Here is a 26,992-nt window from a genome sequence, read left to right as displayed (position 1 = left end):
CCCCATTCCCCTGCCAAGGGTTTGTTTGCTCTTTAAAACAGTGATTTAGATTTAGTTCATCCTTAACCATTATGTTCTAACTAATTCCTTCCTGCTGGAAACCATGTCTCCCTACACCATAAACTCTGACATGTTGAGGACTATCCGGTCATTCTTATATGGCTTGATCTGTCTTCTCCCAGTTAGTTTATCTGTGACAGCATTTCCCCTTTCCATTCCCTGTCTATGTATTTTTCTCACAGATTTTCCATGGAAGACTCTCACAAGCACATTAAAATCCAAAGAGATTATATCCATCTACTCTAACATATTTCCATTATGTGTCACTGGCTTCCCACAATGCTGCTGGTGCAATGGAAATGGTGCTGGCTTTTGTTCCAGGCCGCTTTGCACTAAATTATATGATTTTTATCCTCAGTGTAACCCATGAGCTTCAATAGCCCAAAGGCAGATAGTTCACCTTTTTTCTTCAGAAAGGCAAATAAGGACCATTTTCTTGGAGCATGGAAACATTTCCATAATTTAAAAAAAAAAAAAAAAAAAAAAATTTATTTATTGTTAACTGATTAATTTCATAAGTTTCATGCCTTTTGGAAGTTTACTGGAGCAGTACAAATTAAAGGCTGATTTAAGATAGTTTTGCTCTGAGACTGTCTTAAAAATGGAATGTTAGAAAAGTAATACTGATTTACAAATCATCTTGAGTCCTGTACCTAGTAACCACTGGCTTAGGTGTACAAAAGTGGGTGGAAAATCAAGCCTGAAGGAAAACTGTAAGTTCTAGCTAACTAACTAACAAAAGTAAAATATTTGGTGCCTTTTGTGCAGAAGTATTACCTAGAAACCCACACTCAACCCTAGCTGTTGGAGACGATGATGTTACAGTTATGAAAACAGGTTACAGTTACAACTGTCTTAGAGTGTCTCTTGCTTTTCTGAAAGACAAATATGCAGTGACAAACTGGAACTCCTTGATAATGGGCATCAAGTTGGCCAAATGTGTAAAAGGGTTCAAAAATTAACAAGCTGAATCAATGGAGCCATTAAAGCTACTAAGCAAAGAGGAATAAGTTTCAGGGTTGGGGTTAGTGTTAGCTTATAAACATCTGATAGCAGGAATTTAAAAATAAATACTGATGGGAATAACAGAATGTGGCAGTTCTCCATTCTAGCCAAAGCATCTGTGGCTGGATGCTAGAAAGAAGATACTAGATGGTTCATGGTCTGAGCAGTAAGTCATGTATTATGTTGATAGAACTGGTAATTAATTATTTGCACAGGACAAAGTAGGAAAAGAAAAATGTCCTTTACTGTTTTTAAACACTTGAACAATAGGTCCAAGCCTTCAAAAATTCTCTTTAATGAGCAAATCCTGTCATGTTCCGCTGTGATGTTTCCTACATTAAGTTCTTGCTTTACTGTACTTAGTACTCTGTTCTACCAACTGCCCCACTTCCTTTGTCATTTCTTTCTGATGTGGAGGGCTGACTGGCCTATCATGTCATGCTAAACAGCAGTTTGTTATTTTCTTCCTTGAGGTCCAGCTCAGTCCATTTCCCAGCAGTCTCCCATAGGCTCTCATAACAGACCAAGGGTTCTTCTTCTGGTTCCTGTTGAATCTCAGAGAACTTTGGCAAGTTTTTTGGTTTATGGGCCTCGTGGTGAATTTCATATAACATTAGTTGCTGATATTGCTTCAGATTTTGATGCTGTCCCCCAGTATTAGGATCCCATCACAATATACAGGGGCAAAAGCTAACTGAGGTCTTCTTCCACATGTCTGCACTCTCCCTCTTCTTCAGTTTTCCCCAGAACACTTTTCTTGGTTTAATTCCTAAGATCACTGGCCAATACAATCCTTAATACAGACTTACAATGTAAGAAAACTCCTGACAGAAGCTGCACAGCTCACAAGATGAACCTCAGAACATAACAGGATGGAGTATGCAAACACCAAGTAACGATGCTATTTTAATATTCACTCAGGATTTGCAAGCTGTAGATAAAGGAGGCTCAAAGGCAGTCAATACACAGGAAGTGGTTTGATGAATGGCATCATCCAGTGATATGTAGGTACATTCTCAAGTGTGGAAGCTCTTTTTACTCTGTGTGTCCCTTTGCCCCTCCAAACATCCCCCAGGTAAGTTCAGCCCCTCTTTTCAAAAGCGAATGATGGAAAACTTGACCAACTTCTATCATTGTTTTCTGACATGGTGATGTTAATTATTGATTGAAATAAGCAAAATTTGGGGGGAAAATCACAATTGGAGAAAAATCACATAGAAGAGAGACAAAGGGACACACAGAATAAAAAGAGTTTCCATACCAGTGGAACAGCAAGACATATTATAAAAAACAGATTCCAATTATGGAAAGATGGGTCCAAAGTATTCAGCAGCCTGGCCTTCAGACAGGCCTGCAAGACATCTGCAAGACAGATGGGAAAGGAGTACTGGGACACATGAGAAAGGAATGGGAAGGAGTACTCCCCACAACTTATCTTGGTTACAGCCTGGAGCACTGGATAGAAAATGTTAAGAAATTGAATTCACTGTATTAACATACCATTAATACATTAACAAACCATTAGAATACTAAAATACCCACCCATAGGCTAGAGGAACCCCTGTAGAGTCCCGAAATCCGTAATTGTCTCAAAACAGCCACCCTGACAAACTGGCCATTGAACTCATGTTGGGTTCTCATTCCATAATCTACCTGGACACTGCTGTTGCATGGGAGCCCCCTGTTTGGTATCCACCCTGATTAGCAGGACACTGTCCTTTTTCACTAAGGGGCACTGGCCAGCAAGGGGGGTCCTGTGGAGACAGAGCACTTTCTTGTTAACATTCTGTGTGAGGCCACTAACAGGGAGAATACACTGAAATAAGGGTTATTGCTCTGCCAACCTGGTGGGGGTGGTCAAGTGACAGCCTGGACCTACATGCTCCAGCAATTCATCTCTGAAATTTTCTCAAGCCCAGGACTCAGTCTACACAAAGTCAGCTAAACCTCACCCAGGAGAGTGGGGCCAGGGAGCATGAAAAATCAGATTTGAAATGCTGGGTGCATGTGTTTGCCATCCAGGGACCACAACTTCATACCAAGTCACTTGTTGGATTCAAGCATGGGGATGTCTTTTGTATCCACTCCTCTTCATCTCCCTCTCTCTTGGTTTCTAAGGTTATTCATGGCACATAAGGGTGCCATAATTTTTAACTTTACTAAGTTCTTTTAACCTGTTGCTTAAGTTAAGTTAGGTTAAAAGAAATTAACTAGGAAAGGGCTAACCCTGCCCCAGAGGCAGTGAGAATTGGTTAACTCTACCTCTGCCATTTGAGAGGATCTACTCATACCTCGGCTCCTTTCTGTGAAAGAGTCAAGACCAAGTGAGATGTAATTGGTGTCACAAGTGGGATTCTCTGTGAGACATGGAGAAGCAACTGTGAAAGGGAACAACAGCCTTGCTGTACAAGGGGGAATGCTCAAAAAGCCATCACAATCACAGAGCCATCACAATCTTGCTGATAGCTCTGAGACCATTGCATCTCTTTCTCTCTTCCCCTCCCCACCCTGACATTCCACAAATAAATCACTGTGGGATAACATTTCTTGTAATCCTCTATGCAAAATATCTCTCCCCACTGATTTCTCTTCTGTCCTGTGCATGCCGCTTCTGCTTATTGTATAGTTGCTCATATTCTGGCTATGTTTAATAATATATGTATTACATATATAACCTACCTACATACAGGACTGAAATAAAGAGTGTTGCATTATTGTTATGTGCATATATATAGATGTAATATATGCACACACATGCATATGCCATGTGTGTAATATGCTATGTACCCTATATATACACACATGTTTTTCAGGGCTGACTCTTCTTCAGGGAGTTTTGTGCTGAAGGAGCCCTGCTCTGCCTTGTCCCATGGAGCTGCTCTCTGCCATGTCTACAGCCTTCTGCTCATCTTCATGATTATGCTTGGGCAGGGAACCCAGCTGATCCACTTCAAGTCATCTGTCTGAATTTGTATGTGCACTTTTCTGTCTCATGCCATCACCTACTTAATCAGGCATTAATGTCACCGAGCCAGAATGGGAGCAGCTGGTGTACTGAGTTGCTAGCTGCAATTGCCATTGGGATACCCGAGAGTGCCCAGACCTCTCCTCTAACTTCAAAACTGGGGAGAGAAGAAAATCTGGGATGGCAGGCTGGACCTGGGGTGCAATTCCACTAGGCAGATTTATTTCATTTGTCCTGATTTCCTTGGGGCTTGTGCCCCACACCCATCCTGGATCCTCTCTTCCTTTGCACAAAACAGAGACCAACTGGTCTTCATTTGATTTGGTACAGTAAAAGATGATAAACTGAATGCAAGTGGTGCAGAGCACTTGTACAGCAGTTTCAATAATTGCCTTTAAAAGTTAATTCAAAGTAGTTTCCCTGAGTGATCTGGTATAAACAAAGCTTCACTTGCCCCAACCACTTCCAGAGACTGTTAAACTAATAAGATATGCTTAGTCCTGATCAAGAGCATTGCATGGGATAATAATCAGGAATGATTAATTGGAAATAACTCTTCCAAAATATGCTGCACTCTCCTGTGCAGCCCAGGTATGGCCAGAGCAGACAGGGAGTCCATGGGGGCACAGGGACTAGATTTTCCTTCCTTTCTTGCCTCCCATCCCTCTTCTGGGTGCTCTCCAGCTAGCGCTGCCACAAAAGGTTTCCAGCACAGCATCGGGTTATGCCAACAAACTTCCTTGGTGAGAAACATGATCTGGGAGATCATGGTGGGAATTTATCACCTGGGATTAGCCACAACAAAGTGCCTTGTCAGACCTTCATTACTGAAGACCTTCATTATTGCATTTCATGTCCTATCCCTAGCAAAAACCCTGCCTTCTGCTTGGGTTTTATGTGGTAAAATGCCTCTTTCTCTCCAAAAATGCTGAGGGATAAGTAGCCCTGCTAAGAGCATTACTTTGTTGCAGCTTTGCCCAAGTCACAGGAAAAAATAATCTCTGCACAGAGAACTCAGGCAGGACCTGAGCAACTTCTGTCCTTGAGTCATAGAATCATAGAATGTCAGGTTCGAAGGGGCCTTAAGGATCATCTGGTCCAACCCTTCTATTATTAATGATTATATGATATTTATCAGCATCCCATTTGATGGAAGACACGAAAGCAGGGACCCCGGTTGCTGTGCACAATCAGAATTGTTTATTGTGTGGTTCAATCTACAATTTGCACCTTAAAGTGCTCTCTCTGCTAACATAAAACCTTATCTACCATGTTCCCACCAGAGGCACCTGGTCCAAATGGCAAATTCCTTAGGTTATTTACAGTTGTCACAGTTTAACACTGGCACAACAACTGAACAGAATAACAGATGCTCTCTATTAATCCCCCTCTCCTCCCTGATAAAGAAAGGAAAGAGAATAAGAAAGAGAGAGACTTATGGGTTGGAAACTAAACTACACAACTTTAATGAAACAGTAATGATAAATAGGAAAAATTACTAGATATACACAAATAGACAAATATACAGGAAAATTGATACTACGTTCCTCCCCCCTTTTCCCCCAGTAACTCTCATGTCACCACCGAAGCTGCAGGGCAGCTCTGGGAAAGTCCAGGCTGGACTCCTGGAGTCAGCAGCAGTAGGGAGCTGGATGTGGGAATACACAGATCCAGGCTGGAATGGGTCAGGACCACAGGCAGATGAACAGACGGAATCCTCTATGGATGCTGAAGCAAACAGGGACAGGTGAAGAAGGGGAAAGCAGGAAGGGGTTTGACCCTCATGATTCCTCAAATTTATACTGAGTATGACATGTATGGGATTGAATAGTCTGGTCAATTTTGGCCATCTAACTTGTCTGTTCCTCCCTAAGGGAGGGCTTCAGGTGTGACCTTCTTACTCCTTCTCTCCTTCAGGAGGGCAAAATAGTCCTCAGAACTGAGCACTGTCCTTGGTTCTGCACACCAGTCTCCAGCAGTAACTATAAACATTGAGTGTTATCAGTCCTAGAAGCAGACACTGTCAGAAAAACTTGCTGTCAATTTCAGCAAGTGCAGCTACTTACAAGAGACTTAGCTGAAAGCAAAAGTACAAGACAGAAAATTACCCTTATCCTAGCCCAAACCAGCACACATATATAGTCCTCCAACTCACATATTTCATTTGTCGAACACCAAGAATGGGTTAAGTCGAATGGGTTCTCAACTTAATTGGACCTGGAGAAATAAGAAAATAATTGCTGAAATGTAGAAAATCCACGGAGGCTTAAGGACAACACGTAGTCACCAATATGGTTAAAGTGAAGTCGTTTATTAACAATTCACACCCGCTTTATATAGAGCCCTTGTTTATATAACGATATCTTGCAGGTGGCTATATCTTGGCCACAAATCCTGTTCTCACAGAACTTCTGCTGGCTACCTCATTATCCTGTTATTTTTCTTTTCTGCTGCCAGCTCCCTTATCTTTTTCCCATAGCTCATCTTTCAGTAACCTTGCAACTAGGCCTCAAGGCCCTTAGCTTACTCTAGCTAAAGCTAAATAGTCAGGATTGCTCACATGTCTGTTTTCTTTCAGACAGTTTCCCAACACTGAAACGAATTTATCCTGCTTGAACAAATCAGAATTGGGCCCTTAAAATAGTTAAAGTTGTTTTAATTAGACCCTAGATCTGCAGCTGGAGGAAGAATTTCTCCATGTCAGTCTGTGCTACATGTACTTATTAAAGCAGGGAAGGTGATTTAAGATGAAAATTGCAGCAAAAGTTACTTTTCTTCTGTTTCTCCAAGTGGACATTCATTGGATTTAGATGTTACAGACAATCTCATCCTGCTGTGATTACCTTCCTGCTCAGACACAGCTTAAATGTCTATTCAGACCGTGAAGTTAGAGCAAATCTGACAGTTGAGCATTGTTTGGGTGAAAGCAGTCCCCTTCAGAAAAATAAATGCTTCTGCAATGACTGTGTCAGACACAGACTCTACCAAATCAGATCCCTCCTCAATTTACTGATTTGTTAATTGCTAAACAATTGAGAATTGTCCATGCAGAAAGAACACAAAAGGGACAGACAATATGAACTGTATTTTGAGGCTGGACTGTTCCAAGCCAAGGGCTGTGTGACTTTTGAGCCACCCAGTGGCATTGCTTCTGGAAAAACAACGTCCACCCCTGCCGCTCCACTTTTGTTCTGAGCTGGAGGTTTGGCCCTATTTCTGCTGAGGGTGAAAAGAAGCAAACTGTAAAGAAGGGTTCTGCAATATAACACAGACAGGGCCACTGAGGCAACCTCATCCATGGACACATCTTTGTTATTATCCCACTGAGCAGTCAATTTTTCAGGAAAAAATTTGATAAGCTTTAAGTTTCCCCTGGCCCTAGTGAGACCTACAAGTCCAGTGCCTTCCCAGCATTGCTCTGCCCTTGGTTGCAGTTTTTCATATATGTTGCCACATTCTGTTTTCTGCTGTTAGAATAATTTCCAGTTAAATGCATCCTTGGAGCCTATCTGGCTGTAAATTAGCCTAGAACTTGATGGATGGTTTGTTAGCTCATCAAAGTCTCAAGGATAATGGGGAGGCATAGATTTGGGAGCTATGTACTAGCTGGGGATTTTGCTTATGGCCTCGAACACAACACAGCTCTGCACACTGGGACACGGATGTCTTTTGCTCACCTTCAGCAGCTCTTTCTCCCCCTTCATCCCAGAGATGAGTTAGGAATACCAGGCCTTCAGCCTCTGATACTATCTTGTACTTCTACTCTCTGGGGATCTCAGAGTTTGCTGAGCCCTGGGAAGGAGCTGGCCACACCCTTCATCTTGTGGCAAAGGGATTATTATGGCTCTAGTGACTCAGCCCCGGGCTTTTGTTTGCTTCTTTACATGGAAGCTCCCTGCTGGGATCTCACTTCTGCACCTCCCACTGCTAACAGGGGCTCCTTCTGGGATTACCCAAATGCCACAACAGTCCCATGTGGCTGGAGAGAAGCCACAACACCCCGAGGAAGGGTGAGCAGTGTTAGGGGGAAGATGGGGAGCCTGGAACAGTGCAACGAGGCTTAGGGGTACAGCTTTGGGGTGAGAGGCTGTGGACTTGGCCCTGGTGCATTCCCTGGCTGCAGTGGGATGGGGCTCAATCCAAGCAATGTCCTCATGCAAGCTCGCTGGGTGCTCTGCCCACCAGCATGGAGAGGCCCGACTTCACCAGGATGTCTATAGAAACCCAGGTACCAAGTGGGGTGGAATAGCTCAGGCCATCTGTTCTCCTCACAAATTCAGTAAGAGGAGCTTGTTTCACAATGGCATCACTACAAATGCTCTCCTTTTATTCACTGTGCAGTGTCTATGATGGCTTCCTCATGTGCCAAACACATGAGTGGGTGCTGAGGCACAGGCAATGGGATGCAACCACTCCCTTACTTGGGTTTCCCTTTGAAAAGCAGACTTGGTTCCTAGAGTCACCCTTTTCCCCTTCCTGAGGCATCTGCAGAGTAACTGATTGAGTTAGCTGGAAGAAATGAGTGGCCCTAAGGTAAAAACTGAAACACAATCCACAGCTGAATTGTCCACAGGTGCTATGGAGGATCTGCTGTGGGGATCACCATAGGATATGCCCTGGGGGATGGTGGCTTATTCAAGAGCAAAGCGCTTGGTGGACTTTGGTCTGAATTAGCTCATGAAGATTGTTCATGTGCCTCAGTGCTTTGGGTGGTAGCAAATATCTGAGGTGACAAGCAAAAAGCTATAGGTGATGACAGAGCTGTAGATGGTGATACCATTAGCCCACTCCCCTGTGTCCAGCTTCACTGCCTACCGCTGCTGGTCATGTTTGCTCAAGTGACCAACTCTCCCTGTCTGTGGCAGTTAGGAATGTCCTCTTTAAAGCAGCAGCTTTTGAGCCTCCCTGGGAAGGATGAAGAAAAGATGGCTCAAGTGGAGATTGGGAGGTTGCAGAACAAGCTAAAAATAGCAGCAGCCAATAAGAAGTCTTATAATACCAACTTGAAACAGCAGATGCAGGCCCAGGAGTGCACCTTCACTCAGTTGCATTGTGTTTGGAAATACCAAGATCTGGGGACCTCAGTGCAGAAATGGAGTGAGGATAAGGACCTACTATGTTGTTGCAAGTGGAATGTGCTAAATATAGTTTGTCATTCCATTTTTACAGAAAAGAACTAAAGTCACTAATCCAAACACCTGAGGATATGTTCATAAAGCTTAGCTGGATCATGAGAAATTAGATGCTGGATCCAGGGCCTTTGAGAAACCTAGTGTCAGTATGGTGCTCTAATTTGAGACAGAAAAGCCCTGATAGCTGACTTGGACAACCAAGTAAGAAAATCCAGACTTTCCTTGGTTGAGGATGGCAGAGCCAGGGGTGAGCCCTGGTATGAAACTCCTCTATGTAAAATGCATTTAATTCAGGCCTTGAAATGTAATGCTACCTCCAGGCAAAAGGCACATGACAATAACAAATGGATAGAGCCAGGCTGTCATTCACGTCAGCAACACTGTCTAGAAAAGTAAGGTGTGACTCGTGACTTGTCCCGCTGCTTTCTGGAGCTCCTCCTCGATGGCACACATGTGCCTGGGGTCACACGACATCCTTCTGCTTTTGCCTTTGGCTATTTTTATTCTCCTGAAAGGGAGGCAAAATTGGAACATTTAGTTGTGCTGTCAAGACAGGAGGCACAGCAAGATCTCAGGGATGTTCTGTCACTACTCCTGAGGACAGTTCAGTTGGATTTAGCCAACAGTGGGATGGGAGGCCGAGGGAAACCCAGCGCTACAGAAGTGGCAGGTCCCTTCAACTTTCTGTTCTGAACAAGCTGTCCATGACAGAAGCCAGGAACATGCTCAAGTAGCTTACAGTTGCTTGAGGTGCTGAAATGCTAAGGCTTGGACAATAGGCCCGAGCCAGGGTTGCCTTGTATGGAAATAGCAAAAGTATATTGAAATTACATCCTTGTATTAATAATCAGGAATATCATTTATCCAAAATAATTGACTTGATGTTTCCATGTGGATATGTTAAAGAAGCCCTGTCAACCATGCCCTGGACTCTGGTGAAGTCCTGGTCATGGTTGGTCAGGAGACGAGCCAGATGTTTTCGCATAATGTAATATGCAAAGTCATCCTGACTTGCAGGTTGTTTAGTATATAAGGCTGGACCCCCTTGCAGCAACTTTGCGTGCCTCAGCCACAGGTGGACACACAGCATAGGATTTTCGCACTTGCCAGGAAGGTGTCTCCAAATCCTTGCTGCAATCTCCCCAGCTCCCCAGCAACTGTGCATCTGGAGGATGGTAATGTATGCAAGTGGTGATGTATCTTTCTTAATCACTGTCCTTTCTCTTATGTTGTAATGATTTGATGCATTACCCTGTATATTCTCTATTTGTCTGCTTTTGGTCCTTTGTTTCGTAATTTTCTTATTTGATTGTATTATTTAGTTGTCACTAGTAAAACACATCTACTCTTTGCACTGTGGTGTCCAAGGTTCATTAGCATCCTCAGTCAACGAAACAGGTGCTGCACAGCTTTTCTCCACAGGGTTAGGTTTCAGTCAGGGATCTCTTGGCCGAGTTGTACCTCTTCCACTGGTCCCTGGCTTCATGCTGCTTAGGGGTTTTTCTTCTGGCAGCTCCCCACTCTGGCAAAAGCTTTCCTCCACTCATTTCAAGGTAGGGCTGCAGAGAGCCCTGTCTGGGCCTCACCACACCACTACCCAAACCCCATCCTTAATGCCTCTGCCAGTCTGTACCAAAGGCTGTTCTGTCATGCTCAACACTAGCTGAATTTCCCTCCAGAGGCAGCTGCATTTCCACTGTAACACAAAAATAAACCCATTTCTAGTTAGTTTATGGTTCTGCGTGTGAAGGATGGAATCCTTTGGGATTAAAGCTGCTTCTAGAACTGTGAGCTCACTAGTGACGTGGTTGCTTAGCTCAGGTCAACAGAGGGTATTTTCTCTGGCTAAGTGTCCTGACAAGGGTCCAAAACACAGGGGTGGAGATTAAACTTCCTATTTTTTTTCTCTGTGTGTGCAGATGTAAAAGCTTGAAAAAAAGATTGTGAGGCAACACCAGGTAGTGAAGGCAAAGCAAGTGAACAGGGGCAAACAGCTGCAAAAACAGAGTGAGACCCTAGAGGTTCATCTAAACAACATAAGCAGACATTTTGAAGAAGTTTGGAGACTGTTTTGAGCCACACTGGAACCTGTGTGCAAAATAGCTTTTTCTCAGGGCAAAGGGTAATGGTGCAAATGCATTTGGCTGGCACCAGTTGCATAAAGGTCCTGGTTTGTTCCACTGACCTGATTGGTGCCAGAGTATCTCGAAGTCTCTATCACTCCTGATGAACCAGATGGTGGGTCAAACATTTTGCACAAAGATTTTGCTAGGTGTCTGAGGAAGCCAACTTCTATGAAGAAAGATACAAGGAGAACAGCAAAGTTATGGCCAGCTCAAACCTGTCATGGAAACCCTGCTGCAGGATACCAAGATCAGGAAGGAACTTGGAGCAAAGGGGAAGATCACAGTTCAGAACCCACTGCAATTTTTTGGTGGGTCAGGGCTGCCCAATTTTACACCTCTTATGATCTGGACCTTGTACATCCACCACCTGATTGCACTGCATATTTAATTGAGCTATTATTTCTCCCCTGCCCTGTCACTCGGGGGTTTCCCTCATGTGAATTTGGGGTCCCAAATTCCCAATCAATTCACAGCTGGCTTTATAAATACCCCAGTCAAGTTCCAAGCTCTCAGCTTAGTTCTGGATGTGGGACCATCTCCCCAGGGGAGAAAAACTGCGGGAGAAACCCATAGATCCCTGTGCTCCCACCTTCCTAGGTCTCCTGGAGAAGACAGATACAAAGCTCTTGCTAGCAGAATGCACCCTGCTCTACACATTACTTGAAGACTCTGACCCTGACCAGCCCTTCTCCAGCCCTTGCCAGCACTGCTGTCCTCCCAACCATGGACCCGTCCCAGCTCTGCCCACCACCCCTAGCCCTGGACCAACCCCAACCAACCAACCCTATCAAGGCCTATGACTGTGGGAGGGGGGATTGTGGGGCCATGTTACCCCAGTCAGCCAATCCACAGGTCCCTCTAAGATGCTTGGCCAATCCCCAGCTGCCACCCCTCCTCCCTAAGCCAGTCCTGACCAGCCTGCTCCACCCCAGCAGGTATATAATGTGGTGTGGGTGACAGGCAGCCATTTTCTTGGCCAATGTAAGGGCTGCTGGACCATGACCAACTGTGCCAGCAGGTTCTCTAGAGCCATATGGAGTGAGCCAGTGCCACCAGCATGGGCAAGAAGCAGAGAAGCAGCATCAAAGAGCATCAAAAGAGTTTGGTGGTTCTTGAATTCCTCTTCTGTGACCTGGCTGTCATTCCAGATACCTTCTCCTTCGGTAGGAGCCCAACACCTTCTCCAGACATTAAAAACTCTCTGGGTGATACTTGGGCATGGATTTTCCCATTGCTGACAGCAGCTAGGGATAGGAACAGCTGCTCTGTCACAGATGCCATCCCTGTTGCCCACCTCAAGGTCTTTCCTGCAGCATATATTTAAAAGTTCTCTGGACAAGATCCTCAGCAGCTCAGGCTTACAATGGTTTGTCCTGTGTTGAGTACATGTGTGGAGGACGGGACCAGATTCAGATAGGACCAGTTCAAGTCCTTCTGAATCTAAATTATTCTGGGGTTTCCTACACAAAATTAAAAATCCTAATGGGGTCAACGTAGGAGATCCAAGTGATGTTTCTGAAGAAACTTAGTAACCATTTGTAGAACCCAAAGAAGAATATTTGTCTCCAAACAGTCACCCTCACAAAGTGGACACTGTGCTCGGGTGGAGGCCTCATTCGATAGCCATCTGGACCCTGTTCTCTCAAGGAGACACCACCCTGATAAACAGGGCCCTATTCTCACAGGAACAGCCCCTCCTTTAGTGGCTATCCTGACAAACTGAACACTGTCCTGGCAAGGGAAGCTCTGTTTGATGGCCACCCTAACTGGTAGGACTCTATCCTTATTTGATAAAGACAGGGGCAGGCAAGATGTACCCTGCAGAGGCAGAGTGACATCTTGTGTGTGTCCTGTGTAGCCACTAGAGAGGGCAGATGTGCAGAAATAAGGGTTATTGCTTTGTCATCCCATCTGGAGGGGCCCTGGCTTTGCAAGATATGCCAAAGCCCTCCCCCCCCAAAATGGCGGGGTCAGGTGGCATAAAAGAGGCACACTTGAAATGCTGAATGCACACTCGCCATCCAAGTACCTGAACTTCCTACGAAGATCATCCCTGGATCCAAGGGTGGTGGTATATTCTCTCTCTCTTCTTTATCTTTACCTCTCTCCCTCTCCCTCCTGCTCTCTCTCTCTCTGCTTTCTAACCTTATCTCAGCCCATGAGGGTAACATAGTTTCTAACTTTGATAAGTTTTACTACCCCTTGCTTTGTTAAGTTTTGTTAGTTGTAAACTCCTCTTGACAAGACAAGAAAGTTGACAGCTTTCCTAAGTTTTTCTAAATTGTAATCCATTGCTTTGAAAGTACCATCATTTATAATTCTGCTGGTTGGAATCTCACATGCTTTATAATCTTACTCACTTTTAAGTAAAGTTGTGCTTTATACAAACCTCCTGGGTAATAACCTTACTCCTGAGTACTGTGCAAAGAATTCCTGAACTTAATCTCGCCAAATGGGTTGTTAAGAGATTAATTAGAGGAGGAGAAGGATTGGGCCCAGCCACACCTAGGCTCCCCTCTGAGGGAGTTTAGAAAGCAAGGGGGTCCAGTCTGAATCTCCCTGGGTCGACCCCCACTCTGGGGAACCCTACCTGTGTCCCCGCTGTGGGATGCAGAGATGTGCCTACTACATGGGAGGTGATATTTTGTTTGGCCCCCATAGCTAGGGAGCCGTGCTCACTTTGTAAGACATGACAGTGCCGTACCTACCTTGTGGGGTGTGACAGTAGGTACCAAAATGTAACATCTTAACAGGTTAACCTGTGTGTGTACATGTGTTTGTGCACAGTTTAGATGAGAAACTCTTAGATTTTTACTAGAACCTCTGTATTGATTATAGCCGATTCTTGATGATTCAGTTACTATAAATGAATTAAATTACTATGTAATTTTGTAATTTGGTATGATCAGTCTATTTCAACACTGAAATCCCTGCACTTAACCCATGAGTTGTGAGCCGCTAAGTTTGAGACAAGGAGTGGATGCAGCTGCACACAGACTCCTCTCTGAGAAAGGGTTTGGAAAGCAAGGGGATCTACTCTGACCCTCCTGACTCAACAGGTTGACCTTCTTCATTTTTTTCCCTTATCCTTCCGGAAATCACTTTGGCCTAGCCCTCACTCAGTCTCCCCAGTCCCTGCCTGAATAATTTCCCCTGATCCCTGTGAAGGTCACTACAATCCAATTCCAGCCCTTACACATCCCTTCCACACATTAAGTAACAGAGTGACCCTTGCCATCAAATCCTGTTCAGTCACCCTTTTAATAATTTATATTAAAAATCACCTTTTCCTGATACCTTTTTGTAGCAGGACACTCCTTCTCAATGGGCCTGCCTCAGTTTCCCTTTATGATCCAACTACTCTTTGTCTCTCAGATTACCCCTGTCTCATCTCCACAGCCCTCAGCCTGGAGTTGGAGAGTTTCCACAGAAATCGAAGGGCAGAGCAGACTCTGAACTGGTAACAACCTTGGAAATACCAGGAGAAGCCAAGTTGATATCTGTGGCACCAGCTGTTCCCCTCTGGAGTCCAGTTTGGACAAACTTTAAACAACAAAATACAGATATTACCACACCCTCATACCAAACAGAAAGAAAAAAAAGGTATCATGACAAAAAATCATTTAGGTTAGATATTAAGAGAAAAATTGTTACTGAGAGTAGTCCAATGCTGGAATGTGCTAACCAGGGAAGTGGCCAAACCACAAACCTGGAAGGTCATTAAAAACCATGCAGAAGGTCATTAAAAACCATAAAAACCACCCAGAAACTAAAAAAGCTGGCATACTGATAAATTTAAGAAATATATATTATTTTTTTTTAGGGGAGCGGGGAAGGTGGATGGTCACTGTCATGGAGATCTTAGACAGCATTACAAAAAAAGAATATTCCATGATTCTGAAATTCTGCCAAGGAATAGAAAAATTAAAAAAGGAAACAAAATCATGACAAAGAGCTGAAGGTGATGAAAAAACAACAGCATGAAAATCCTGGGGTAGCACATAAGTATAGCATGATGATGAAGAGGCTGAAGGCAAGTAAATCAGAAAGAGGAGTACAAGGATTAAGGAGGCAAAAATTGCATATTGGGAGGACAAAGGAGAAGGGAGGAAACAAAGAAGAAGATGGGAAATGGAGAAAGAAGTTACCTGAAAATAAGAACACCATGAAGAATGAAACAAAAGGTACCAGCATGAGGATGATGAAGAGCAGAAGTAAAGGTCAAAGAGAAACATTGAAAACAGAGAGGATGAAAAGCAGACAGGTGAAGAAAAAAACATGATGACCCAAGGAGATACAGGACAGTGAAAGTCAAAAGCAACATGAAGAGCTGGATGAAGAGCAATGGGGGAAAAGCAGAGGAAGAAGGGTGTAGCAGAAGTGAGCAGCCTGAGTAAAAAGAAGATGAAACAGAAAGCAAAAACAGGGAGAAATGATGAGGACAAAAAGGACACATTTTATGGAGAAAATTGAATGAGCAGGCTGAGTAAAAAGGAAATAAAGTGCAAAGGGAGGGTGAGTAAAATGGGAAGAAAGTGCAAAAGGAGAAACAGTAGGCCAAGAAGTCAAGAGAACAAAGTATGATAAGAATGAAGAGAAAATACATGAGGATGAGACCGGAGCCTGAGGCCAAAGCATGAGGAGGTGGCAAAGAAGGAGGTGGCAGTGGAGGAATTGGAGGAGGAGCAGAAGAAGATACCTGCAAATAAGACCATCATGAAGAATGAAACAAAATGCATCAGCATGAGGGTGATGAAGAGCAGATAAGTACAGGTCAAGGAGAAGGATCAAAGAGGACAAAATCATTTAGATAAAGACAGTAGGACACACAAGGAAGGTGAAGAGGTTGATGAAGGGGAATGAGAGAACACCAGGAGGATGATGAGGTAGCAGGTAAGTACAACATGAGGATGAGGAGATTAAAGGGAAGAACATGTCATGCAGAAGGAGGATTATGGAGAAAAAATGCAGGCAAAAAACGACAAGAACTGAAAAAAAATGTAGCAGAGGACAGTAGCCTGAGAAAAAGAGGATTTATCTGGAAACAAAAACAGAAGGAAAAGGATGAGGACACAAAGGAAGTGTTTTAAAGATACAAAAGTATAAGGAGCAAGAGTATATTGTAATCGAAGTGAAAAGGAGAAAGAGAAGAACAAGGAGCCAACAGATATGTGTGATGTGAATGAGGTGGAGAAAGATGAGCATGAGACTAGGGCCTGAGACCAAAGCCAGAAAAGAAGGCCGAAGGAGGAGGAGGAGGATCTGCTTTCCAGATCCAAGTTTTAAAAAAGGCATGTTGAATTGACTTCTGTGTAGAAGATCCTGAAATGACTTACTTGTGAGAATACTAATGATAACTCAAGGTTCAAGGGCCTTGACAGAGATATGCAGAGTCTTGTTGATGGGCATTTTCAAAATGTATGTCTTGCAGTAGCCTTGCCAAGGACCTGAAGAGGAACAGAATAAGGGAAATGAGGCAAGATTTTCAGGTTAGTATTTTATCTGTTGAGACAGATTTTGGAAATATTGTATTTGAGAGAACAGCCTCTACTCTCTATTCTGCATCCTCTGCTCCCAGGTTGCCAACACCCCATCTTGCTGCAATTTCTCAGCCAGACCACTACTGAGGAAGGACAAAGGAACACATAAGAAATAGTCTCACAGGTTTTGCTGCTGGAGCCAGAGCATAACCGCTGTACCAGCCCCTGGGCTTACAAACCATCCAACGGTCTAACCTGGTGGGGCTGAAAATATCCTGGTGCACGTTCTGCTGATGGAACTGACTCTTGAAAAAGGCATGAGCAACCAAAGATTCCCAGGGAGAATGGACAGAAGCTATAGAAAATGTTCCACTTTGTCTTGAGCAATACCTGATTCCCACAGAAAATGGTAGCCCCACTGAGGGTGTTTTGGGAGTGTGGCCCTAGCCCAGGCACTGTTGAGGAATTCACTGACTCCAACAACAACTGGGAGGCAGCACAATTAAAAAACATCCAGTTCAAGCTGTCACCCTGGAGCTTACATAAGAGGAATTCAAACCTTGGACCTTGCATCTTCAGTGGGATCCTTGGTTCAGACCTACTCACAGTGGCTGGCGTGCTTTAATCCCTGGATTTGGACCATAAGAGTTAAGCTTTGGACCATAAAATGAGCCTTTGGAAGCAGAACCAAAGACTTTGGAAAGTAAAAATGATCTTTTGGACACTAAAAATGTACTCTAAAACCCATCTTTCTCTCTGACAAATGAAGGCTTAGACCCCCTAAAATGAAACCGTGTGCTGTAGAAACAGGCTATGGGTAATGAAAGACAGGTTGGGACCCTCAACAGTAGGATTTGGGACCTAAATAGAAGGCTCTGAGCTACAAGCAACAAATGATGCTTTGGACCTGTAGACAAAGGGAAACTTCATGGTTTCTTGAGAGCCACAAGAAATGATGCTTTGAGGCTTTCGGTACTCCACTGGAGGCTTAAGATTTACAAGAGGGTTTGGATACTCTGAGCATTGGGACTCTGAAACGGACTACAGAAAGGCTTTGCAATCTAAAAATGAGGCTTTGAGTCCCACTGAAGGGGGTTGGCCCATAAATATGAGGATTTGGCACTCCAGATGTGGCTTTGGACTCCAAAAAGATTTTGCAAGCTAAAACTGAGCCTTTGGACCATAAAATGAGGCTCTGGAGCCTCAAATGAGGACCAGGTGGACAAAAATTAAGAACTTGAAAAATAAAAATGAGGCACTGGTGTTAGCGTGGAGACAAACATATAACCACTCGGGAGAGGTTATATGTGATGCTTTATTTCGAGGCCCCAGGAACCAGGGGTATGCACCCAAATCTGGCTCCAAAGTCAGTCACAACGTGGCCACAATTTATCCCGGAAAATTTCGCAATCTAATTACATATTCAACAGGCTACAGCGTTTTCTAATACATATGCATGTGTAGATTGCTTCATCAGTGAATTGCAACACTGGCCCCTTCTGCGCTTGCGTGCCTCCCTCAGGTGGTTGTCAGAATGAAGTAATTAGTCTTCCTCTGATGAAGTCAGACATCTTCCTTGCTGTGTTCTTTTCACCTTCCTTCTCTTGGTTAATGTCCAGCTGGTGTGTGATTACTTCCAAATTGGTTTTACTACCAGCTTCTTTCTATCTCTACTCGACTAACTTTGATATGCAGTCTTACCCTTATCTCGCTACTTAAATAAAGCTGAGTACCTAGTTTTCCTACTCCCAACAAAGTACCATTCTTTACAAGGTAAAACTTTTACATGTTTCCACATTCTTATTTTCTTCTACCTCTAATTCTAAAATAATAAGATTTGGAATATATTTCTTTTACTTTCTTTCTATCCCAACAATGGACATACAAATATCATTTTGGAACCTAAAAAGGCACTTTCTGTCCCACAAATTAGGGTTTGTGGCCTAAAACTCATGTTTCTTGGGAAACCAGAATTTAAACCCTAGCATCAAAGCTCTGGTTTCTAAACATGAGGCTGCAGGACAAAGCAGACTCACCAGTGAGGATGGTGGCCCTCCTGCAGGGACATGTGTTGGAGGTGGCAGGTGGGAGATGCCGAAGTGGCACTAGATGGTATGGTTATCACACCTCTCATAGAGGTAGTGGCAGGTTTGGTCCAGTCTCAGCAGGCTGGGCAGCATCAGGAAGGGGATGATGTGCAGTAGCTGTGCGGAAAGAAGCAGGGAAAGCACCAACTGGGGATATGCTCTGCTTTGAGGGGGAGTCCCTAACCTTACTGTCTCCCGTACTACACTCACCCTCTGACAGGGAAGACCCTGGATAGCAGCCACATCCTCCGCTTACCTTATCTTCGCTAGCGTAGGGCAGGAGGCTGTCAGTCTCCTCTGCTTAAGTGATTCTATCTCTCATTGGTCTGCAAGGCTGTCTCCGTACCCCGGAAATGTAGAGAGTTCCACTCTTCCCTGTGGGCTGCCTCTGATTGGTCCTCAGGCGATCAGGCTGCCCAGGGACGGTGCCCTCCCTGCCTTAAGGTGATGCTCCCTCTCTGATTGGCTGCTTGAGGGGGTCACTCTCCCTCCCCCGCCAATCCCTGCCCTTCATTCAGGTGATCTTTCCTCTGTCTGGAACTGCCTCTCCGAACCACGCCCCACTTGCTCTTCCCATCAAATGATGGGGCAGACAGTTTGTTGATCATCCGAGTGCCGCTCCTCCGCCAGCCGTGATTGGTGCAGCCCGCATTGCCCGCCCCTGCACCGTGCCTGGAGCTCCTGACTCATGTCCTTTCCTGGCCTAGCAGGCTTGCTTTGCGGGTACAGACGTAAAACTATTGCTTTAGGAGTATTTCTTTCCTTAGAGTAACCAGGCTCACTCATTCAACATGGGGGTACAGCCTTCGCAAGACTTCGGCTCAGCACGAGAGGGAGACGCCGCAGTCGGAGAGGCTGCAGTGCCAGCAGGCAGAACGCTTGCATGCTGAGTAAAGATGGGGTTTTGTTGTTTTGTTTTTTTAAAAGTTTAGTTTTCTATCTTGTGACCCCTGTGATTCAACAACCCCACCACTTGTGAAGAGATGTAGCCAAGTCTGTTTGCTGTGGGAGTGCTTTGGCCAGAAGCACTCAGAGCCGCAGCGCCGTGGTCCCCCTCACTGGCTGGGGTCGGTCTGACCCGGGGGGTGTCCCTGTGGCCCCTCACAAACCCTGTCCGACCGGACCCCGGCTCTCCCACGCCAGTGCGGCTCCCATGGGCAGCCCCACGGTGCGGGTCAGGCAGCCCCAAGCCGGCCCCTCCCTCGAAACCTGCCCGCTCCTGGAGACACGTAGTCGGCGGGGGGTAGGGCCGGTCCAGGCCGTGAGGACCCCAGTGCCCGGCGAGGCAGCAGCTATGCCGGGACAGTGCTGTGAGGTGAGGGGCCTCCTGCAGGCAAGACGGGGCGGTAGCGGTCCCCGCGGGGTGACTGGGGGGTGGAGGGGAACCCTGGGGAGCGGCGATGCCCCCGCGGGGCCGCAGCGGAGGGCGGCCGGGGTGTGAGGTGAGCTAGGGCTGGGCGGTGCAGTGTTTGGCAGTGCAATATTGGGCAGTGCTGTGCTCGGCGTTGCAGTGTTGGGTAGTGCTGTACAGTTCTGTGCAGGGCAGTGCAGCGCTGAGCAGCAGCGCCGGCAGTGTGCTGCTGTGACACTCAATTTCACACCTTGCAGGCACTGGTGATCCACGGAGATGGTCCAGAGTTTCTGCTGCCAGTTGTGGTTCAAGCTGAGTCCCAACGGCAGATACCGCCCCAGTTATAACTTTACTGGTCAGAGTTGTTCTGGGCAGACGTTTGTATACAGCTGGCAGAACTGGCAGTGCTCACACCTTGAATGTGTGAGGGACTTGCTGAGGAGCTGATTCCTGAGAACCTGTGAGAGGGCAGCACCCTGAAGTCACCAGATGGGAGAGAGCCTTGAGCTGCAGTGAAGATCCATAGGCAGCTTGGGGTTGTTAGGACACGTTGCCCTGAGCTGTAGGGATCTCCTGGCCAGGACCAGAGTACCCCACGCTTCATTCACATCCTGTTCCAACCCCTGTGTTCTCCTGGATGTCTGAGGACTCTCAGTGACACCTCAGGGTCAGGGACAGATGAAAGCTGGACACACCAATTGGGGACGGACATGGCACTTGAAGGCAGCTAAAATGAAGGGCTGTATGAATTCAGTCTCAGCAGGTTTGTCTGTCTGTTTCTAGTTGTGTTTCAGAGAACTTGGTCAACGTTTCCCTCTTATTTTGGGGAATGTGGGCTCTTCACTTTTAAAAGTCTCCAGATAATGGTTGCAAGAGCTTGTGGTTCAGTCCCCCATCTCTGTCAGTCCCCATTTTGTGTGGTAGAGTTGCCATGATGGGATGTGCTTCCTGAAAGAGCTCTTTCCTTGGCTGAGCTGGCCACAGTGTCTTTCTGTCCCCTCTGAAGGAAGTTATTTTCCATCATCTTAGGGTTACAACAATGATCAGGGGACTGGAACACCTGTCCAGTGAGGAAAGGCTGAGAGACCTGGAGCTGTTTAATCTGGAGAAGAGAGGACTGAGAGGGGATCTTATTAATGTTTGTAAATATCTGCCCTGTGATAAGATAAGAGATAGTGGACACAAAGTGTCCAAACAGAAGTTCCACCTCAACAGAATAGTTCTTTACTGTGAGCGTGAGTGAGCCCTGGACCAGGCTGCCCAGGGAGGTTGTGGCATCTCCTTCTCTGGAGACTTTCAAAACCTATCTGGATGCATTGCTGTGTGACCTGTCCTGGGTGATCCTGCTGTGGGAGGGGCTTTGGACTTGATTACTTGATTACCTCCAGAGGCACTCCCAACCCCTGCCATCCTATGATCTTGCAGTTTGCCACAAATGCAAACACTTGTGCGGAGTGCAAACAAGGTCCCATTCAATCCCCTCATCTCTCAGCATATCAGGGTTTGCTGTGTGCTGGTAAACTGGAAAGTGTCTAGCACTTAGATTTTTCTCCATGAATGACACGTTGTTTGCCGAGTCCTGCACTTTGGCCACAACAACCCCATGCAGTGCTACAGGCTGGGGACAAAGTGGTTGGAGAGCAGCCAGACAGAGAGGGACCTGGGAGTCTGGATTGACAGGAAGCTGAACATGAGCCAGCAGTGTGCCCAGGTAGCCAAGAAGGCCAATGGCATCCTGGCCTGTATCAGGAACAGCGTGGCCAGCAGGTCCAAGGAAGTGATTCTGTCCCTGTACTCAGCGCTGGTGAGGCCACACCTTGAGTACTGTGTCCAGTTCTGGGCCCCTCAGTTCAGGAAGGATATCGAGGTCCTGGAGCAGGTCCAAAGGAGGGCACCTAGGCTGGTGAAGGGACTCGAGCACAGATCCTATGAGGAGAGGCTGAGGGAGCTGGGGCTGTTCAGCCTGGAGAAGAGGAGGCTCAGAGGAGACCTCATCACTCTCTACAACTCCCTGAAAGGAGGGTGTAGCCAGGTGGGGGTTGGTCTCTTTTCCCAGGCAACTCTCAGCAAGACAAGAGGGCACGGTCTCAAGTTGTGCTGTGGGAGGTTTAGGTTGGACATTAGAAAGAATTTCTTTACTGAGAGGGTGATCAAGCATTGGAATGGGCTGCCCCGGGAAGTGGTGGATTCTCCGTCCCTGGAGATATTTAAAAAGAGACTGGATGTGGCACTCAGTGCCATAGTTTAGTGGATCAAGGGTTGGACTCGATGATCTCTGAGGTCCTTTCCAACCCAGCCAATTCTATGATTCTATGATTCTATGACTAGTGAGAAGTATTACCTCCTGAAGATGTCATGCTTCTGATGAGCAATTAATTACTTCTTACCAAACTGACCTACTTTTCTTTTTAGAGAGATGGACCATGATGAAGACCACGTGGATGAGGAAGCTTTTCAGGAAGAACACAGTCACACAATGCCAATCCCTGATGAAAAACTGAGGGCAACATAGTCAGCAGGTGTGCCAGATAACTGCTGTCCTTTCGCCATCCAGTGTCATGAAGCAAAATTGGAACTGGAATTTCATTGGAATGGCCTACCCATGACCGTGGTGGAGTCATCATCCTTGGAGGCATTTAAAAGGCATTTGGACCTGGTCCTTAAGGACATGGTTAAGTAGTTGACTGTGGTGTTAATCAAAGGTTGGACTGGATGATCTTGGAAGTCTCTTCCAGCCTAAACAATTTGTGAAAACCCCTGGGAACTTGTCCATAGAGCCTGTTACTGCATATCATGTCAGCAGCCATGGTATTCATACAGAACAAGTGTTTTAAAAGAAGCCAGAAAGGGCACTCTGAGGGTGACTGTCAGCTCTGGAGTGTGGAGATCATTGCTGTCCATGTGCCAGGCAGATGCTGGTGACCCACTGTGGTTGGAGGGAGATGCCTACTGCCCAGCACACTCAGTTAACTGGAATTTGAGAACTTTGCCATTTTGGGAAGAATGCCATCTGCACCACACTCCACAGATGGTGAGAAATGTGAATCTTCATCAAATGTACCTCCCAGAGCTTTCTGTGAACCCTCCTAGGCACAAGAATGGGTATCCCTCCTGAGAACTGAGGTCCAAAGGGATGCACTGACAGATGGGGCACAGCTTAGAGGGAGCCTGCACCATCCTTCTACACCTTCTGTACCTGAGCCATGTGACCTTGGGAAACAAGTCCTGAACACTGGGAGCATTCAAGTTTTGCCTGTACTGGAGAAAAGGCGAAGGAGAGTGAAGTTCAGGTGTCACCCAAGAGGGCCTGACTCCTTCCCCCCAGGAGCTCGGGGCAGAGAGGTTGCACTCCCTGAGCCAGGGATGGGTTTTGTCTGTCTCACTTGAAGGGGTAATGGGTCAAACAGCTGCAGTCCCTCACGTGTTCTCCATCTGGCCTCATGGGTTTAGCGGGACACTCTACCCCAAAGGCTCAGAATGCCTCCAGGCACAGCAGCACCACCAGCAAGCCTCAGAAGGTGAAGGTGGGTGAGAGCAAAAGAAATTGTGCTCAAATCTGAAGGATCACCAAGAAGAGGGAGCAAACCCATGACACTGGGAAAACTAGATTGCAGCTCTCCCAGAGTGTAAGCAAAGCTGAGAGGAGAAGGAGAGGCTGTATAGTTCATTGATTTACTCTGGTGTTCAGAGTTTCCTTTGTCAACAGAAACCAAGGAACTATTGCAGTCCAGGATGTTCACTCATTTAGAGATGAACATTTTAGAGAAACATTTAGAGAAAGAACATTTCCTGGGAATGTCAGTGATTACCAGGAACGTGTAGGACACACTAATGTACAGAACTGTCCTTCCAGGTGTGGACAGCAAGAGAAACACGAATGCTGCAGAACCTCAGGATTTTCAGCAGCTCTGCGTAGAAGGTTCTATGGTGTTCTTGGGCTCCAGGATGTTTGGAATGGTAGTGTGGTGTGTGTTCCAGCTGTAGAGGAAGAGAAGAGATATCCGTGAGTTGTTGGGGTCATTGCCAGACATGCAGTACATGGCTGCTATTTGCCATGAAGCATTAGAGGCAGGGTGTTCTGGAGTGCTGGATTAGCTACTGGCCAGATTCTACTGAGGTTTCTGGTCTAAGATGTTTCAATGACCTGTCAGTTCATCGGTGACACACACCCCAGGGAATCCCTCCAACCCCCACATGGAGTGACCCCTCCCCCCCATTAGTGAGAGACAACCCCCCCCCCCAGGGAATGACACCTCCAGAAATTGACAACTCCCTCAGGGAGGGAGAGACCCCCACTAGACAGTGACCACCCCTCCAAGGGAATGCACCCCCCCAGCACTGGGACTTTTCACCAGGCTCTTTGCACACAGCATTTGCACAAAGGGTCTTGCATGAGACTTGCACTGGGACTTTGCTCAAAGTATTTGCATGGGGCATTTGCACCAGGCTTGGTTCTTGAACCAAGGACCTTGGTTTAGGACCTCTTGCTCCAGGACCCTTGCACCAGGCCCTTGTGCAAAGGGATCACCAGGCAGGGGGTGTCACAATACCTCAGGATGGAAGAGACCCCTGAGCATCATCTTGTCTGACTGCCCTGCTCAAGGCAGGCTGAACCAAATGAGATTGCCACCAGCATGACTTTATCCACAAAGGGGCTCAAAGTGCCTTTTGTCCCACCCCACAGGGGGATTATAAAGATAGGTGACAGCGTTGGGGCACATGCTGGAGACTGAGACAGTCACTGCCTGCCAGGAGGACTTTGAATCACTGATGGCTTGTGACCCTCACCATCTCACAAACTTCCCACCCATCACTTTATCCACCTCTTCTATCCAGACATCACCAGTATGGTTACAATGGAACACCAGTAGACCACATCAAAGGGCTTGCTAGAGGCTAGGTACACACCATGTCCTTTCCCCTGCCCACTCTGCTTCAATAATCCCCTCTTTGTCCTTCATTTGCCTGGACCAGACTGGACCCCATCACTGTTCCAGGTGAGGAACTGAGGTGATGCTGACCAGCCAGTAATTCTCCCCTTCCTCCTTTCCTGTCCTTCTTGAAGGAGGACTCCAGGTCTCTTTTGACTCTAGCTATTGCAAGATCAGAGAGGTCTCATAAGGACAGAGAACAGTTTCACCAGCACCTCTCTGCCCCTTCCTACACTCTCTTCTCTATATCCCACACTTTCAGAGGGATGTTGTGGTGCAGCCCCCTCTCTGACTGAGCCACATGAGCACCAGCTGACATAGTCCTTGCTTTAGTTGCAGGGGTGAGGTCCCAGCACAGTTCTGGCTTCATAGCAAGTGCAGTGGGCTGAGACAATCTGGCACATTCTGACCTTGCCTGCTGGGGTTGCGAGTGGAGTCAAACAGGCACCTTCTGGTCCTAGTGGACAAAGAGCTGTCTGGGGTTAACCAGGCCCTCCCTAACCATACCTGCAACTCTGGTGTTTGCAGAACCTACCTGAGACCCTCCTGCTCAGAATACAGGCCCACCTTGAAGGCTGCCAAAGATCACCTAACCTTGATTGTGTCTGCCATGGAAAAGTACTGACCACCAATCATCTTAGGACACTATAATTATATATTGGTGCTATGAGGGAGGATATGCAGAGTCCATGCAGTCTGGAAATAGATGATCAACAACACCTCCGCTCTAGTGGAGCATCTTAACACAGTTGTGCTTCAAGCCCCCTGGAGGAACAGGACACAGAGGCTTGGTGGGCTATGGCCCAGCCTGCAGGAGGGGCTGAAGATGCAGCCATGACCAGAGCTGAGGGGAACAGAGAACCCCAGAGAGGAACATGCGGAAGGAAGGGGGTTAAGGGCAAAAGTGAGGAGGGGAACAACAAAACAAAGACGTACTACCTGACAAAGGTTATTAACAAACAGAACATCTGGAATTAAATAAAGTATCTTGGTTTCATAAAAAAAAAAAAAAAAAAAAAAAAAAAAAAGACTCTGCTAGTCAGAAAAAATTTACTTGGTGCAAAATAAAGCAAATATGCATCAATAAACCACCAGGAAAGTGCAACAGGGTTGTCATCCATTGAACAGATTAAGAACTTTTATTTGGATTGCAAGAAATATGTTTTCACATCTGGACAATGGGAGGGGAAACTATAGATGCACTATGTCAACAGAAAGATTTCCGGTGCCTTTCCTTAGATTTGTGTTCAAATCCAGTAGCATTTGGTTGTAACATCCTGGAATTCCTGTACTAGTCCTGCAAAGAGGATCCTAGACAACATTCAATTATTTTGAAGATCCATCAGAAGATATGGCATAAGCTCCAGAAGATGTAATTTCAAGTTCATCAGTGTCTGGGGAGAAAAGAGACAAGATTCCTGGTGTTACTTTTACAGTAGAGAGGGGCAAAGAGGTCACTGTCAGAACATTATGGCTACAAAGCCAGAGCTGAACACTCTCTGTGATTAAAAGCAGACAAGAACAGAAGGAAGTTGTCTCAGGAGCAACCTGCTTTAAAAAAGCACCAGTCACCGCAAAGCTGTGACTCTGGAGTAATAATTACAAAATAGGTGCAATTCCTGCTTGGACATCTGGCCTCACATCATAGAACATGTTTGATGCCATGTATGAAAAACATTCAACTCCTCTTATGATTGCCTGAACACTAGTGAGTGATCTTTCCCTAAAGAAAATCTTTTGTCACTGATTATCTTCATGCTTATTCAAAAAAGACAGCAACAGAGTAGCTACAAACACAAGCAATGAGTAAGGGACAGCAAAGACCAAGAACTGACAGCAGAGAATGTGTATTATG

The 26,992-nt window shown here is 45.9% G+C and overlaps 1 protein-coding gene and 1 long non-coding RNA gene across 2 annotated transcripts in view; both read right to left on the bottom strand.

Moving 5' to 3' along the window:
- The window catches only part of KIF2A (kinesin family member 2A), a 289,833-nt gene that overhangs the window by 170,367 nt on the left and 92,474 nt on the right, over nt 1-26,992 (bottom strand). The gene's annotated exons all lie outside the window — the stretch shown is intronic.
- The window catches only part of LOC139789834 (uncharacterized), a 43,363-nt gene continuing 24,706 nt past the window's right edge, over nt 8,336-26,992 (bottom strand). The window contains exon 4 of the long non-coding RNA XR_011723260.1: nt 8,336-9,670. This is a non-coding gene — a long non-coding RNA (uncharacterized lncRNA). The remainder of the gene's footprint in view (nt 9,671-26,992) is intronic.

This window comes from Heliangelus exortis, chromosome Z (assembly GCF_036169615.1).
Source record: "Heliangelus exortis chromosome Z, bHelExo1.hap1, whole genome shotgun sequence".
Taxonomy (NCBI): domain Eukaryota; kingdom Metazoa; phylum Chordata; class Aves; order Apodiformes; family Trochilidae; genus Heliangelus; species Heliangelus exortis.
The sequence above is the reverse complement of the archived record's forward strand: the minus strand, read 5'-3'. Positions and strand labels throughout refer to the sequence as shown.